The sequence below is a fragment of the Aphelocoma coerulescens genome, chromosome 1, assembly GCF_041296385.1.
Source record: "Aphelocoma coerulescens isolate FSJ_1873_10779 chromosome 1, UR_Acoe_1.0, whole genome shotgun sequence".
Taxonomy (NCBI): domain Eukaryota; kingdom Metazoa; phylum Chordata; class Aves; order Passeriformes; family Corvidae; genus Aphelocoma; species Aphelocoma coerulescens.
This window is the reverse complement of record NC_091013.1, coordinates 70,670,298-70,687,135: the sequence shown is the minus strand read 5'-3', so window position 1 is coordinate 70,687,135 and position 16,838 is coordinate 70,670,298. Positions and strand designations below refer to the sequence as shown.

General features: G+C 40.0%; 1 long non-coding RNA gene across 4 annotated transcripts; it reads right to left on the bottom strand.

The window, feature by feature from the left end:
* Positions 1-6,137: 6,137 nt before the first annotated feature.
* Positions 6,138-16,423, bottom strand: LOC138118994 (uncharacterized). Of its 4 annotated transcripts, none has more exons than XR_011155352.1 (3): positions 16,355-16,423; positions 8,367-8,438; positions 6,138-6,211 (listed from the first exon to the last, which is right to left on the bottom strand). It is a non-coding gene; the product is annotated as an uncharacterized lncRNA (long non-coding RNA). The 4 variants fall into 4 exon arrangements; XR_011155351.1 differs by lacking the exon at positions 16,355-16,423 and adding an exon at positions 12,496-12,603; XR_011155357.1 differs by lacking the exon at positions 16,355-16,423 and adding an exon at positions 9,363-9,514.
* Positions 16,424-16,838: the final 415 nt, after the last annotated feature.

The window sequence follows — 16,838 nt, the reverse complement described above, 5'->3', positions numbered from 1 at the left end:
GCTCTCATCTGTTAGCTGGGCACAGTTACTCGGGTTTTTTTTTCTGTGAAGTATGACCCACCAGCTCAGCCTGCTGGTAAGTGTCATATTCCCAGCAGTTTATGCACAGTGTTTACCCAAATTTCTCTATAGTAAGCAATGAATTGGATTACCTTTTGATAAGGGTAGCAAATTGTCAGCTTAGACTTCGCATGGTATTCTTAAACACTACTTGGATGTTGGAGGCAATATACTGATTGAAGCAAAGATTTCCCCTGTTTACTTTCATTTGCTTTTCTCAATCTGGTGATATGCCAGCTGTTCAACACTGAAAGAAAAGTAAAAACCATTTGGAGCTAGGGCAACCCTTATAGCTAGAGGAGAAGCAGTGGCTATTGTATCTCTTGTGCACACAGAATATTTGACTCAGACTCACATTAGTTCAATAAAAGAAGGGAAAACGGTCTAGATTAAACATCTGTGAAATAGGTGCAAAAGCGTTTGGACAATTTTATTCGCAAAGTCAAGATCAGCTTTTCCCTGCCAAAGGAGGAGGAGGAGGAGGAGGTATTGACTGCTACTCTGCAGAAGGGCTGCCCAGCAACTGACATTCTAATCAATGGAGCAATTGAGTAGAAACCACATTTTTCATTTTCCAGATGATATCAATCTTGGAGGGACTGTGGGGCTACCACTGAAGTGGCTCAGGTTTCAGAGTGCTCCTGACAACTGTGTGGAAACCACCTGACCTTTCCCTTCTATGCCAATTCAGTTCAACAGAGGCAGGCACATTTGACTGGGAACAAATGCAGGAAGGGAGATGAATGATTTGGCAGCAGCTCTGCAGAAAGCAGTCTGAGAATCACAGGGGACGAGAAGAACATGAATCAGCATTGTGCAAAAAAGGCAGACATCAAATGGGGACGTATAAATAGCAGTCTTAAATATAGGCCAGTTAAAACAGTCCCCCTGCTCCACTTGGCACTTTAGAGAACTTGGCTGGTATAAAGCTGTTCCTGAATTTGTAATTACAAAAAGATTCAATGATCTTTTTAGTTTGTTTGTTTTGTTTTTTTTTGTTTTGTTTTTTGTTTGGTTGGTTTTGGTTTTTTGTTTGTTTGTTTTTTAATCAATAATGAAGAAAACGAAAATGATAATACAAAAGTAATAGAATTAAGCAGAATCAAAGGAGTTTATTGTATTAGCTCTTGATGCATATCTTAAAGATAAGAGTAGTAAACACTGGTAAGTAGCACTGGCCATGAACTTACGGAGTCTCTACTATTGGTTGGTCCTAAAAATAGGCAGGACAAACTGGTATCAGGACTCCAGCTTGTAGAGAATGTGATCCTACTTTTGGCAAGAGGATGGGCTTCAGGGATCACATATACCTCCAAGAGCCTTCCCAACTCTACCTCAGCCTTTCTCTGATTTGGCACTGGCTTAATGACATCAGGCTAGAAACTGAGGCATGTGGGAAAGAGTAGCCAGAGACCTGGGTTGTTGTCAGGACCTCTCTACTGGCCAGAAGGTGACAAGGTGATGTGGAAAACATGAAGATGATTGCATATCCACGCCACACATGACACCATTTTCTTATAAATAGAGATGTGTCAGCTTGAAAATGAATTGCATGACACATACTGTCTTTTGTACTGCATTAGTAGTGCTGTAAAAAATGGACACGTTAATAACAGGACATTTTCTTCTGGGTCTTGACCATAAATAGCTTTAGGAGAACTCATTCAACAACAGATTGTTAAACTAAAAATTCAACAACTCTCAAAATGTCACTTGCATCTCCTAGTCTGCAGAAAACAGTCTAATTCTTCCAAAACCTCAGTGTGTTCATATGCAGATTCACTTTTGTGCAAGGCCAGCAGGAAAATCACAAGCTCTCTTTATCCAGCCTAAGTAAAAGAAAAATGAACTCGACAGCTGGCCTTAAATGCTTTCTCCTTGATGATTCAAAGAAAATGGAATCCATCTAAAGCTGTTGATTAATTCTTCAAATACAGATGGAGAGCTATACCTTGAAAATCTACCCCTTAGAAGTATAATAAATGAATGCTTGGGGGTGGGGGAAGGGCTTTCTTCTACAAGATTTTCAAACAGCTCTTTTCAAGGGATACCTATTTTGTATCACAGGACGACTTTACTATTTGTGACATGTAAGAGAAGAGCTTTACAGATTCTCATAAAGGTGATATGTACTACACAGAGTCTAGACTGTGAGGAGTTGGATCCAAGCTAAATCTCTTCCTCTTCATACAGTCCAAGAAATTACCAGAAGTAAGAGGCTAGCCAACAGACAAAGTATTAGTTCAGATAAAGTATCTTCTAAAATATATTTTAACATTTTGAAATGATAGCAATTGCCATTGATTACAAGGCACATTTCTAGAAAGTACCAGAATATTTCATCAAAGAATACAAAGGTGTTTCAATGTATTTGAAGCTGTTTAATAATTACATTATCTCTTTAGGTCTAGTTTTAGCACACAGGAGATTTTTTGTGTTGCTATCAATAGTATGGGTTGTAGAATTAGCTGAACTAAAAGTCTCAGAATTTGTCTAAATTCTTACAGCTGTATCAAAGTTTTCCAAACAGTTACATGGAAGCAAAACTGAGCTTTTTATCATGACTGAACTAAAATTGGTCTCTAATTTAAAAATATTATAATAAATTTGGTGAAATGAGTCTGTAATTCTGTGTTTATTGTACCTTTAAGAGAGATGAGAGTAATAAGAATTTTATTGAACACCCATATGTACACATTCAGTGTGCTACAAAATATCTGATTAAATCTAATTAAAGGAGAACATTGCAATTAGAAAATCCCTCTTTTAGTTCTTCTGAAAATGGCACACTTTTATTAAAAGGAATGCTTTTGCAATGTAGAAATGTATAATTCGCAGGAACTAATTTATCTTCTTTTTTTTACTTCTTGCAAAATCATAGGAGACTTTTAGAAGTCATTTCTTCCCCAGGTAATAGGAAATAAAATACAGTAACTTTTATTGCATCTGGAGAATAAATTTTCCCTGATTGTGCCATTCAATGGTAGTTCCGTGACTTTTCTAGACATGCTGACATAAAAAAAGCAAAACAAGTTTTCAAGGGTGAAAAAAGAAATTTCAGAAATATGTTTCTCAGGTTGTCCCCATTGAAGACTGCAGTACAAAACCCTGATCTTTTTATGAGCCATCATTTCTAATATCATGGTAGTAAAACATATTAACAAAGGAAAGAAGCAAGTCAAATATATTCTTACAAGGCAAGGCACACTGTGCATGCAAATGAGATCACATATAATCCCAACTCCTTCTTTTTGGTGAAATATTGCTTTGGAACCCTTTTAGAATATAAAGTAAAGAGAAGCATACATATGCCCTCTAAGCAGAGAAATCTTGTTTTCCTTTTAAAACAGGGATTTTAATCAGCAGTGAATAATCCCCAGAGAGAAATGAAATTTCTATTCTCACTCCAGTAATTAGAACAGTACCTGTTCTAATTCTACTGTTGTAGTCCAAGTCACTGTTCAGTAGAGCACCAGAAGTGTCCAGGAGAAAGCTGTTGCTGCACACATCCCACACCAATACACTGAGCAGGACATTATGGGACACCTGTACACGGCCAGCAGGTGAACTGAGTCTGAGATGTGGTTCCAGTTTATCCCATCTAGCAAATGACACTGGGGATGAAATCCCAGTTTGAACTGGATGTCACCTAAGAGGTCATCTACACCTTACAAACATAAGATAAGGCAAAGCACAAGTGGTTTCAAAAAACACCACCAGTCTCCCATACTCCAGCCCCAGCAGCTAAAAAATAACTGGTTTCACCTAACATGATCTCCTGCCACTCTGACTGCAATTGGTTGGTGAGTTTACATTAGCAATGAAGACCCTGGGGTCAAGTACATTCCCGGGCCAAGGCTCAGTTCAAGATTTGTGTATCATTTAACTCCTTCCTCAAAGTGAGAATTAAAAATCCATAATATGTGTTTTAAATTGGTGGTGTGCATTTCATTCGCAAAGAAGATGCACCAGTTAAAAATAATCAGAAGACTGATGTCTGTTTGATAAAAGAGGAGGGTAAAGAATAGAGAAATGTTATTCTTTACACTGAGTCTTAGAGGCTTAGCATAAAGAATAAAAATAAACTTATAAGAGGCTAGTTAATGATTAATGAATACTATAAACATGTTACATAGCTACAGAAAATCAGTATATTGTATTCTGGGAGACAGCAAACAATGTTTTCAAAGCCACCTATCAGGCTTCATGGTAGGGTTCTGACTCTAAACCAATAACTCTAATCTACTTAGAGACATTTGTAATTGGATTTTAAATATAAAATATGACCAGAAAAAAGATTAACATCGTTATCTATAACTATATCTGGTACAAACAACATAATATGTTTGAGAACAACTTTCATGTATGAGGAAGTGAAAGCTGGATTGGAAATATTTGAAAAGTGTTCTTGCTTTGTTTCAAAATGAACTCTGGGCTTTCTACATTATTCAGACAGAAACCAAGCAGACAGAATTTTAAGTATTGCAGTGGGGAAGGGCCTTCAGCTCTCATCAGTATGAAGACATTAATGTGAAGGTGAGGTGTTCCCACAATACAAGGTACAAAAACCACATTTGTAGTGACAGTTTGTAATGGGGAACAAACAAATGGGAAAAGTCCAGTCATGGCAGTATAATTGCAAAAGGTATTTTTGCAGCACAGAAAGAAAGTGTGGGTGACCCTTCTCCACTAAGGGTGGAGGTATGAGGCTTCGTTTTTGTAATAAATTCCATGACAATTTTCATATTTAATTTTTGTCTATATGTATTTTTCAAGGGGAGTGGCTACATTGAAAATGGATAGATGATAATTCAAAGTGTGTGACTCACAGTTTGTTATACGTTTTGCATAAGGCACATGGATACTTAGATTATGCTATCTACTCTTGTGCCTGCCCATATGAGATAACACAGTTGTTAAGCAAGTCACATTTATTGTCTTGCTAGAGCATGTTCTCTTATTGCAATGGCATGCTTACTTAGCAATTCTGGATACCTGGAGAGAATCTGAAATGGCTGAACTTCTGTCAAGAGATAAGATATGTGGAAGCAAAAGCCCCTTATTTTTACAGATCACAGAGCGTTTCTCTAGAATGTGTCTATGCTTTCATGGTCAGTCACTCCCTTGGAAAGATGAAATACTTTACCCTTCTTGAGTCTCTTCTCCATTTGTAGTCCTTTATGTCATTGGAATACCATATTCCGAGTGTACTGCTACACTACGCTGCCAAGTGTACTTTCCATGCATACTGTGTCTGGCTGCAGTCACAAGGTGCAATTGGAACTCAAATGGGACAAGGCAGATCACTGTTTGAATCTTCTCTGCTGTTTTCTGCCCAGAGACATGAACGCCCTTTGGTTTCTTCTTTTGTACGTTGCTGCTATCATCACATTGCATCTCTGGCAGTGACACTGCATGTGTGAGTTATGACCACTGGGCTGCAAAGTAAACTTTATTTTCTCACTCTCTTGCTTCTAGATGAAAAACCACTCATCCCAGCACAGGTGGGTGATAGGAGTGCTTTCCTTGATGGTAGAAAACAGATCTTCAAGTCTTCAGGCAGAGTTCTGCACATCCAGAAATCTCAGTCTTCCCTACAGCCAGATAAATGAGCCAAGCTAGAAGGCTGTTATGACTTAGGCTTCTCTACTTCTTTGATTTTTTGATATGAAAATTCCATCTGTATCAAAGCTGGAATGTACATTTCCATTAAAAAGCTGTAGTTTTGATAAAGCTGTGTTTTCCAACCAAAAATAGTTTCTGTTGGAAAATTCCCAGCATATCCTATAAAATAGCATTTGGATTACAAACTCACTAAGATGAAATCACCTTAATAATAACTTAGGGTTTAATATACATTTACCAGCAAGTAAGGCTAATCTTCAAAAATTTTCAGCAGTCATTTAAAGAACACTGTTCCTCATCCATCTGACTTGTTTTTGAAGTGATCTTCTGAACTTGGATATTTGATGAGATCCTTTCTGTAGCATCATTAGGGTCTTGAGATCTGGAGACAAATCTCTGTTGGAAGCTACTGATAACCACTGCAACAACTTGTATTATTGTAGTGCCTTTCATCCCTTTCCAAACCTTCACATTCACATTGATGATGTCTTCACTTTCCCTTCTTCCCCCAGAGTGCCAAGAAAAACTTTAGGTAAAAGTCAAGATGGTTATAGATTAGGGATTTTAAAGAAGCAATTAAATGATATTAATTACAGACAATATGCTAAATGCTAGCAGCTCAAGTACTGTCAAGTTTTGTGGGTTTAAAAACAAATTATTTTTTCTGAGAAAATCTGTAGGAAAACTTTGCAAATCTAAGGCATGGGAATAAAAAAAACAATGCTCTGTTGTATAATCGTAATCTAAAGTTATCACCATTTAGCACCAGGTTTATCACTAGTGTTTAGAAATATGTCATGCATGTGTGTACACACTGAATTTCTTCCCTATCTTGTTGATGGTCATGTGAATTTCTCAGAAGTGAGAGGATTAGGATTGTTTGTAAACTTGTCTGAGACCTGGTAACTACACTATTCATTTAGATCATGTATATAAAATATATTAAGCACCATAAATTTGTTTCCTTCTCTTAACATATGTGAATCCGAGCTTTTATTTACAGTCCTGAGCCCCCTAGCAAACATTTCATGGAATCAACAATGTGCAGTTGCCCAGCTGGCCTGACAATAACTTCTCTTACGCCTTCCTTCCCTCGCAGTTCCAGAAACCATGAATCTCCTTGGCCTTACCTAGACCAATCCCATCCCACCTGACAAGGAGCATCCAATATTTTTATCCTTGATGTTTCTGATACTCAGAATCAGGAATTTGGGAAATTCAGTCCCTGTGTGATACAAACTATCTTGGAGGGGAGCAGAGAAGAGTTAAGGGTTTCATATCCCAGCGATAGCAATGGTAAGCCTGTGTGTGGGATGTTATCCCTTAGGCCACAGTATGAACATAGAATCATAGAACTATTTAATTTGGAAAAGATCTTTAAGAACATCGAGTCCAGCCATTAACCAGTACTTCCAAGTCCACCACTAAGCCATGTCCCTCAGTGCCACATCTACATGTTTTTTGAATAGCTCCAGGGATGATGACTCAACTATTTCCCTGAGCAGCCTGTTCCAGTGCTTAACAACCCTTTTAGTAAAGAAATTTTTCCTAATATCCAACCTAAACCTCCCCTGATGCAACCTGAGGCTGTTTCGTCTGGCAATACAAGGTACAACAGCAAGTTAAAAGCTGGAAAGAAAAGTTTGTAAGGACTTTCCTAGGTGTTTATACCCATTGTCAGAAATCTGCACAGAATTTTGTGCATTTACAGATGTGTCCTTTGAATAGGAGCTGGTAGGGAAGTATGCTAGATAAGCTATGGAGATGTTTTGCTGGTTATTGCTGCATGTGTAGATTAAAAAAAAATAAAATCCTTGTACCAAACAAAAAGGGCTAATTGCACTTTTAGCCATTTTCATGCTGCTGAAGAAAAGTGAATAAAAGAGACTGATTCCTGTGCCTAGGGCTAAGTAGCACCACTTGGCTCAGGTCTGCAGTGGTTATGGCTGCTCCCTTTTGTAGCAGATTAGTCTTGCAGAGAGTTGTGCAAAAGCAGACACAGAACAATAAAAGAGATTAGGGGATGAGTGTACATGCACACCACAGCTCTCTTTTATTTACCCGTACAGTTGGACCTGTAGGTTACTTTAGGACAGAGTAGCTCTGGCAGGACCATCCTTGTTTCATGCCCTATATGGCTACTGGATTACTTTACTCGAACAGTGGGCCTGTGGGTGACCAAAGCATTTCCCATTTCCGAACAGGAATAGAAATTAAAATCCTATGCAAAGCAACGTTTGTCTCCTGCTTATGGGTCGTGTGTTGCTCCTGTCCTCCAGGTCTGGCTCCCTGGCTCCATTTGAGTGCATCAGGGGAGGGGTTACTGGAAAAAGAGGGTTCATGTGAGAAAGGACAGAACTGGCTGGATTATTAGTCACATGATTTTTATTGCTTACGATTGAAAGAAGCAGGCTACTCTGCTGAAGCAGAAGGGCTGGGTGTTGAGGGGGAAGAGTTTGCTGTAGATGTACAATGGAATAGTTTCTTCCTTGCCTTCTCCCTATGAAGTGCAAGTCCCAGACTCTGGGATTTTGCTCCACAAGCCCGTATATGTGACCTCCCTGGTCCCTGGAGTATCTGCAGTACTGACTACTGGGGTCAAGTAGCTGGAGAAGGAGAAAGAGAGGGGAAAGGTTTCTTTTAAGGGATGACAAGTTCACAGTTGCATGTATCAAACACACCTGGACAGACTGTTACTGCAGATCAGATAGTACTTGCCACCAACCAGAGATCTTCTCATGCATCCATGCCCCCTGTTAAAGAAGCATAAAAATGCCCTTGTTGGTGAAGGTAAGTCCCATTTTAGAAGAGGCACAAACTAAGCCACAATTAACATAGTTATGCCCATAGAAGAATTTTTACTAATATTACTATTCTCTTGTATATAAGAGACTTTTTTATTGTATAGAAAGAGACTTTGCTAAAAGTCTTCACTCTTTTTACACTGCGTTATTATAAAACCATAGAATGGTTTGGGTTGGATGGGACATTAAAGACATCTCCCTTATATCATGTTGTAGGTGAAGCTGACACTCAAAGAAAGATACTCCTTCCAGTTTACAAATGTTTCACTGTTAAGAGCCTTCCTACCTCTTCTTTAAGGAGTGGCCACCTCCTCATGGGTATTTAGCTGACATTTGCTGTTGAGAGAGTTCACTCTGCAGCCCCATTTAATAATAGGTCCAACACAACACTGGCCAAAGAAAGTCTGGAGAGTGATTTGAGAATAAAATGGAAATCCTTGACCTAAGCTAAAGCAGTAATGTGAAAGTATAGGCAAGATGCTGCTCTGGAGTGTGACGTCCTTTCGTGGTAGGAGTAGGAGAAGTGGTTGTATTATATGTGGTATGGTCTGGGACTTAGGTGAAGAATGGGAACAGCACAGGACGCAGCTGAGCAATGATATGTGTGAAATGAGACACCTGATCTGTTTTGAACACTGCAAAAGAGGAGTTAGAAATCAAAACACATTGTGTTAGTCACAGGGAGCTACAGAGGGCTGTGTGAACATGTTGTTACAGGCAAACATGAAATGCCTCACTAGGCAGGTCATGAGTGTGTAGGGGGCATGGCTTGAAGACACCAAACCAGGTGGGTCCTTTGCCACCAAACCAAGCCTGTCAGCATTAAAAGAGACAAGAGTGCTGCTGCAGTCTCCGGAGACCAAATCTACTGACCTCGAGGTGTTACAGTGCTGACTGCACTGACAGCTGTGAGATGGATCTGGAGGATGCCCGTAGCTTTGGGAAGCATGCTCTCTCCATGGTGTGAAATTTTGCTGAGCTTTTTTTTGGGGATACCTGCCTCACTTTGAAAAATCACATTTTCCAGCTTTCATTTGTGATCCTCGGGAAACTGCTGCTGGCCTGCTGAAATAATAATAACAGCAAACATGCGAAGACAAGCCTCACACACTGCAGGCATTGATGCTCTGCCCTTACAGCACATCCCCTGTAAGGGAACATCCAGAAAAGCCCTTGCTTTTTGATAAGAGGGACTCTCAGGTGGCAAAGAAAAATATGCATGAAAAATAAGTGGATGTATTTTAGTAGATTATCTTCCTCAAATTTATCAGCTTTTTAAGTTAAAAACTGATTTGAACCGAAGATAGAAATAACAACGAGAAATGGACAATTACCTTCCTTTCAGCCAAAATGTGTTTGTCAGCTGAAAGCCAGTCCTAGAGGAACTTAAATGCTAAGTTAATAAAAAAACCCCAAAATTTTCTTGTATCTATGACTAATCTACATAATTCAGACAGAAAAGTGCCGTATCAGCCATTGTGACTATAAATTGCCCAAATGAAACTTGCTTTGACAGCATGCCCCAAAAATTGTAGCTCACTCAATAGCTACCTCATGGTACCTAACAGAGAAATTGGTCTGGGAAATACTGTTTCTCCCCCACTTTCCTTGCAAAGAGTCCGTTCCCTGTTTCAGCCCAAAGAAGGAATTGCTTCATGATGCCTAACTGTTGTACATTAAAAAAAAAAAATCTAATAGATTTAAAACTCACTGCTGTCTCCTATGAAGCACGTTTCACAATGGCAGGGGTCTGCTTTTCTCTCTGTGAGTCCACTGCCTCATCGTGTATCTATGAAAGATTTTTTGCTACAAGGAAATTTTTTGCAATTTAAAAAACAAAAAATGGTTTGGATAAAGAATACATGCACCATGTTGGTAAGGGGGTACATTCTTCCAGCAATGAATGCATTTGAACATAGTTACAGGGGCTGCAAAGCCGAATTTTTTTCAAGCTGAATTTTTGCCTGGGTTACATTCTGTGTACATGTGAAAGAACATTGTAAATCAAAGATTTACATTTGGAAAATGCTTAGATGCAGCCCCAAACAGTAGATTAGCTTCCTAGGGGCCCAACAATTTTAGAGGATAAGACTGCTTAGCTTCCTTACATATAGCTCAAATATACATATATCAAAGCTTAATCAATACCTCCTTCAGCCACAATTTGGGATTTTCCTCACAGCCAATGAGCAAACATACCAAACACTTCTTTCTTTAAAATCTCTCAGATACTAATTTTTTCTGAAGTTAACTGATGCATGAGGAGGACTGAAACACTGATGTGCCACTATGTGTTACTTTATCACTGTGGCATTTCTGTTACTCCTGTCTTCAGCTACCCACATTAAAATTGTGGCATGGCTCGTCCCTTGTTATTAGATTGCTCATCCTTCTTTGATTTGTAGCAGATATGCACTGTAGGGGTGAGTCAGAGAGGCTGATTGAAATCTAATCACTGACCTTGAGAATATTCAAAATAGTCTCACAAACACCTAATCTCAGAGAGCGGAAGGCAGCGGTAGCCCACATGGCTTCCTGTTTTGCTGTTGATGGTTTGGTCTAAAGAAGGGGTTGTAAGTCTGTCACTTAAGGGGGACAATAACCTAAAAAGACTGCCTCCGGCTCAGAAAGAAATATTAAGATCCTGACACTGTTAAAAGTTATCCTTTGTCTAATTTCACTCTAAGGAAGAGATGGACATCTTATTGCTCCAAAGAACAGACCTCCTCGGATTTCAGATGAGGGTAAAGCAAGCTTTATATTAATGATTGAAGTAGATGTATGATGTAAAGGAATATCATTAAAGGTGTTGAGATAAAAATTTCTCTCAAAGTATCAGTAGAGTGAGACTGTTTGAGATTCGGACACCCACATACCTTCAAAAAGAGCTGGATGATGCAGGACTCACAGAGGTCTGGCAAAAGCAGATTGTGTAATTGGAGAGGCAAACAACCACTATGGTCAAGACTCCCATCCTTACACATGACACTGGGTACCATTCTGAATGTATGAGGGTATTCTGCTTGACTTCCAGTGGCCATTATGGGTGGACATGGATCTCCCACATTTGCTTGGCCACAGGAGGGTAGATGGTGTTGTTCGACAACCACTGTGTCATGCCACAGAGTCACCACCTTGTCTACCCAAAGCTGACAGATATAACACAAGATCTACATGTGACTTCTTTTGGTTTGGAATATTAAGTGGAAGACAGATGGGATACCTAGCCAGAAGTCATTTCAACCATATGCAGGCAGATGAAATGAGCCCTCTGTGCAATATTGGCAACTCCAGTGTGGATGTGCCAGACACCATGGGCTGGCTGCTGGAGATGGGACCAGGCATACATGTTTGGGCAGGTGAATCTCCTTGGTGCTTACTTTAGGCTGAGCTGAATCACCTTCTAGGCTGCACATATTACATTTCTTAGATTGTCTTGAGCTGTCAAGGACTCAGTTCAGTTACCTGAACACAGGCATCTTTTGAGATGCCCTGAGGCCCCCAGGACATAAATGTGGAATTACCAAAGTATTGGGTTTTCGTGGCAAGGTTTTAGTAGCAGGGACAGTTTCTGTGAAAACTACCAGAAGCTTCCCACATGTGCAACACAGCAAATGCAGATGGCTCCAAGATGGACTTGGCACTGGCCAAGCCAAGCCCTTCAGAGATGGATGTAGAGCTCCTGGGATGACAGATTTAAGAAGGAGAAAAGTTACTATGGAGGAGCAATTGCAGCTGGAGAGAGAAGTAAGAATATGTGAAAGGAACAGCCTTCTCTGTTGAGACACCAGGGTCAGTGGAGAAGGAGAGGGAGGATGTTCTCCAGGCACCAGAGCTGAAATTCTCCAGCAGCCTGTGGTGAAGACAATGTGGAGGGCCAGCTGTGCCCCTGCAGCCCATGGAGGTTCACAGGGAAGCAGAGATCCACCTGCAGCCCATGGAGGAACCCATCCAGAGCAAGTTTCCTGGCAGAACCCCCCAGGAGACCCATGGTGGAACAACCTACTCCTGGAGGATTGCATCCTGTGGAAGGGACCCGCGTTGGATCAGCTCACGAAGAACCACAGCCCATGGGAAGGATTCACATCGGAGAAGTTCATGGAGGACTGACTCCCATGGGCAGGACCCCAAGCTGGGTTAGGGAAAAGCACATGAGGAGTCCTCTCCCTGGAGGAAGGAGCAGCAGAGACAATGTGTGATGAACTGACCACAAACTTCTTATTACTTAGCTGCCCAGGAACAAATTTTAAATTTCATCGCTGCAAGCCTACTTACTATGGAAATTATCGGACCTTCAGTTATTGAAGTAATGCATTAGGTAGTGGCTGTGAAGAAATGCTTAATGCAAAATGGCTACTGGCCATGCATCTATGCTTTCATATCTCAGAGGTGAAATTCATTGCAGTAATTGTCAAGGTATTTTTCTTTTCTTTTATTAGAAGGGTCTACTTCTCAAGCCTGGACTGTTGCAGCATACTCTGTCCTGGATGGCCTAATCTGGTTCAACTCCTCAACCACATTTGAAGAAGCAGACCCTGTGTAACTGTGCATACTTAATGTTTTGGTAATAAATGTCTTGACTTCCTGGTGGTTTTGAGCCAATCTTGGAAACACAGGAGTAAAGCCTTGTTAGAGTAACTGGAAATGGCTCCCAAGTACATTTATGTTAGTACGAAGCAGCACGAAAAGACTGAACGACTTCTCAGTTGACTATAAATCACATTTCAGTACTACACACTTCACTCGGAACTGAAACTAAGTTTTTGCTCTTCAGTGGAAATTGATTTTGTATAACATAATAGTTGTGTTTATTAAAGAACATCATATAACTGTAGCCCTGAAAAATGTTTATGCATTTGCAGCCAGTGTTGCCTGTACATTTAGTGATGCAGCAGCTTAGTGCAATATATTTTAAATTACTAGTTTACAAAGTTTCATCTCAGTTCAGTTTAATGTGATATAACTCTTAACTGCAAAAGAGTCACTTAGGCAGAAAATCTTACAAAGAATTATCACACTACAATAGTTGTTTTAAACCAATCCTATTTCTTCATGAGCTAGTCTTTGCCTTGTAGTAAATGAGACCAATTTTTTCATGAGCTGAACCCAACAAGAAATAAGTATCTGAACTGAGTTGTCATTCAAGTGCTTATTGAAATACAGGCTTAGCAAGTACAAGAGTAATTATTATCAATTTACTGACAGAAAATGATCTAAAGATATGATGATAGAAGCAATTTTGCAGCATATTCTTCCCTCACTGAATTTAATGCATAGAAATTTCAACTTTCATGTATGTAAAACTCAGCATTGTACTTTCATTTTTTAATAGTGGTGCTTTTTATTTCTTCATTTAAGTCCCTGTGGATCTTTCTTTTCATAGAAGACATGGCATGTTGGCAGAAGTTTTAAAATAGAACAAATTTGAAGAGTCAAGGGAAATGCTTCAGCTGTGCCTGAACTGAAGAGATAGGATGACTGTATATGAACAGTCACCGTACACATCTCCAGAGTGCTGTCAGCTCTAGACTAAGACACAGGACTCAAGTTTTTGAGCCTTCCTGTGGAGACTGAATGAAATTAGTTCCAAAATGATAACAGTGTATCACAAAAAGAAATTAAAACAGGAGTGAGAAGAATGAAATTGTCTTTCTGGTCCTTTTTATACTGCATCAGAGACTGCAGACTGGAATTTTCACAGGTGTGCAGCTCTTAGGGTTGAGATCCAGTCCCTCCAGATCTCATCTAAACTGTTAAATAAATTTCACTCCTGTGAGTGATCCAGTCACTCTGCTTTCCAGGATTTTCTACCCTATCCAAAATTCATTAGGCAACTCCCTGTTTGGCCTGTAATTTCCCTGGACACCCACTGTCACTTGTTCATACAGGCTCAGCGCCTGTGTGAATGGAAACGCATCCATTTCTTCAGCCACTGCAGTCAGGGTTCCATTCCTGTCTAAAAACCAACTGAAGCTCATGAGCTGTGTGGCTGGAGTTGGCAAGGAGCACTCTTCTGTCCTTTCTCTTCTCCCTCACCTCTGAACTCCTCTTGCCAGACAAATCCATGTCTCCTGCCCAGGACTGGAAGAGTGAGGCTGTATCCACCTCTTCATTATCCCCCTTCTTTCTCGCCCATTCCCTCTTTCACCCATTCAGAAGGGACTTTTGAAGACGGAAAGATCATCTACAAACTGTCATCTTATTGCCTGGATAATGGGAGGTGTTTGTGGCTTCCCAGAATTAAGAGATAGCATTTCCAAGATGTGATTTCCAAATGCATTCCAAGATGCGTGTTTCACATTTCTTCCCTTTCTCATCACTTTTTATGATTCAGGGTTTGAAATGGGCTCTCCTGATGGATGGTTTGTGAGACTTGAAAGTCTTTGCAGCTCCTACCACACAGGCATGAGGAAGCATCCAGGCACCACATGTCACCTCACAGGTTACAATGGGATTGTCATCAGTGCCCCAAGCGAGTAAAACACAAATTTCTAGGCTTGTCCTGAATTTACTCCCTGCTACCATGAAAAGTAAGAAGGGTCAAAGTACTTGGAATTCCACTTTTCCTACAAAGTGATGTTTAGGTTTTGCCCACTTCTTGGACACACAGTTTCAAAAGTGTAAAGAGGAAACAATTAAAGTTCAGGTTTCTAATTTCCCACCTCACACTAGATCCTGCCACACAATGAAAGAGTACTAATTCAGAGCTCTTTATGGGAAAAAAAGAATTTGAAACAGGAGATGACTAGAGTGCCCACGATTCAGAAGAAGGCATTGGAAAAAAGTGGAGATGAGAGTAACTTGGTACTTGCAGATAAGAGAGAGGAGGATTCAACATCTTCCCAAGCATTCCACAGCACTGCATTTATTACATCAGCAGGTATATTTTGAACCTGACAACACCCGGTTTCTAATTTCAATACAATCAGTCACTAGTTGTCTCTAAAGTAATTCTGAATGTACAGTGAATGCATGTAAGTAGTGTGATCATGTGAGAAAGAAGGAACAGGTATGGAAGGCTGCATTTTTTCAAGAAAACTGCACTTGGAACTTCTCTCAGAAAACTGAGAAGGAGCTTATTTGCCTTGTAGTCTGTGGTGTTCTGGCAGGGATGAAGAAGGTAAATCTAGAATGCTGTTGGACATCTTTTCACTGGAAATAGCTATTGATGAGGAAGTGAAAGTAAAGTTTGACAGCTTAGCAGTTTGCATTTAACAGATAGAAAAAAGAAGTAGTGCTGTTATGTGTACAGTGATGGCAGCAGCAGAGAAAACATTCAAGTCTAAATCAGGTGCTGATTTTTAAGCAGTTTTTCCAAGTGTTAGCAAATACTTTTGTGGCTTGAGATGAAATGCTGAGACTGCAAATCTATCACACAAGGCTATTTTCAATTGGCTGTAGGGCTGCATGCATTTGGAAGGATGTTTGTGAACAGAGAAGGGGCATTAAAACAGGAGATGATGGTTTTAGGCACTGAGATCACTTGTTCCATCACGGATGCTACTGGTATACGGCTTCTAGCTCTTCTCTGGAGATCTTAAAATGATAAAGGGGTTTGCTGCATTGAAGCATGATATTACCTCAGGGAAAGCTATTAAATGAATCTAAAGCAGTAATAAAGCTATTTTACCTAAAATTAAGTATCCCAGAAGATTCAGCCTCTTTGGGATATAAACAGAAGTGCTCAGTCAGAACACTCGAGTTTGATTGCATGCACTGACTCCATAGCAAGCAAAGAAAATCTCAGCACAGCCTGAAGGAAGATTATAATGACACAGTAGTATACATTATACATATTATCAAAAGTTGAACATTCAGTAATCACCAATACAAAGAGGCTGAAAGTCAAATCCTGATCTGCTTACCTGGGGCAGAATTGAAAGTGTGCTTGCTCAGCAACACAGACACAGTGGAGCCACACTTTGAACTCAAGGAGCAACGACGGAGACCTGGATGTCTGCGAGTGCTTGGCTGACCTTTCTGCATGGTTAATATTGCACAGAGTTTGTTAGGCTGTCTGCTAGGAAAAAAATACATTGGCTCAGAGCAGTTGGTGGTTGTGTTGTCCCAAGACATGAAAACAAGCTCTCTAAGAAAGAAAACAAAAACAACGCATGGAACTGGAGGCCACACTGCACATTTTCTGTCATTTACACACACACACAAAAAAAGGATAAAGTTTTCAGCTGACAGACATGCAGGTAAAGTGACAGCTGAGGTGATGGCTTTGTGCCACCAACTTATGGTCAGATTTTGTCCCACAAAAATGGGCTTCTTGCTTCAGGAGTGCAGTCACTGTAGGGTTCCTGGACAGTTTTTAGATAACGTAGCCTTTTTCAGAAGTTGACA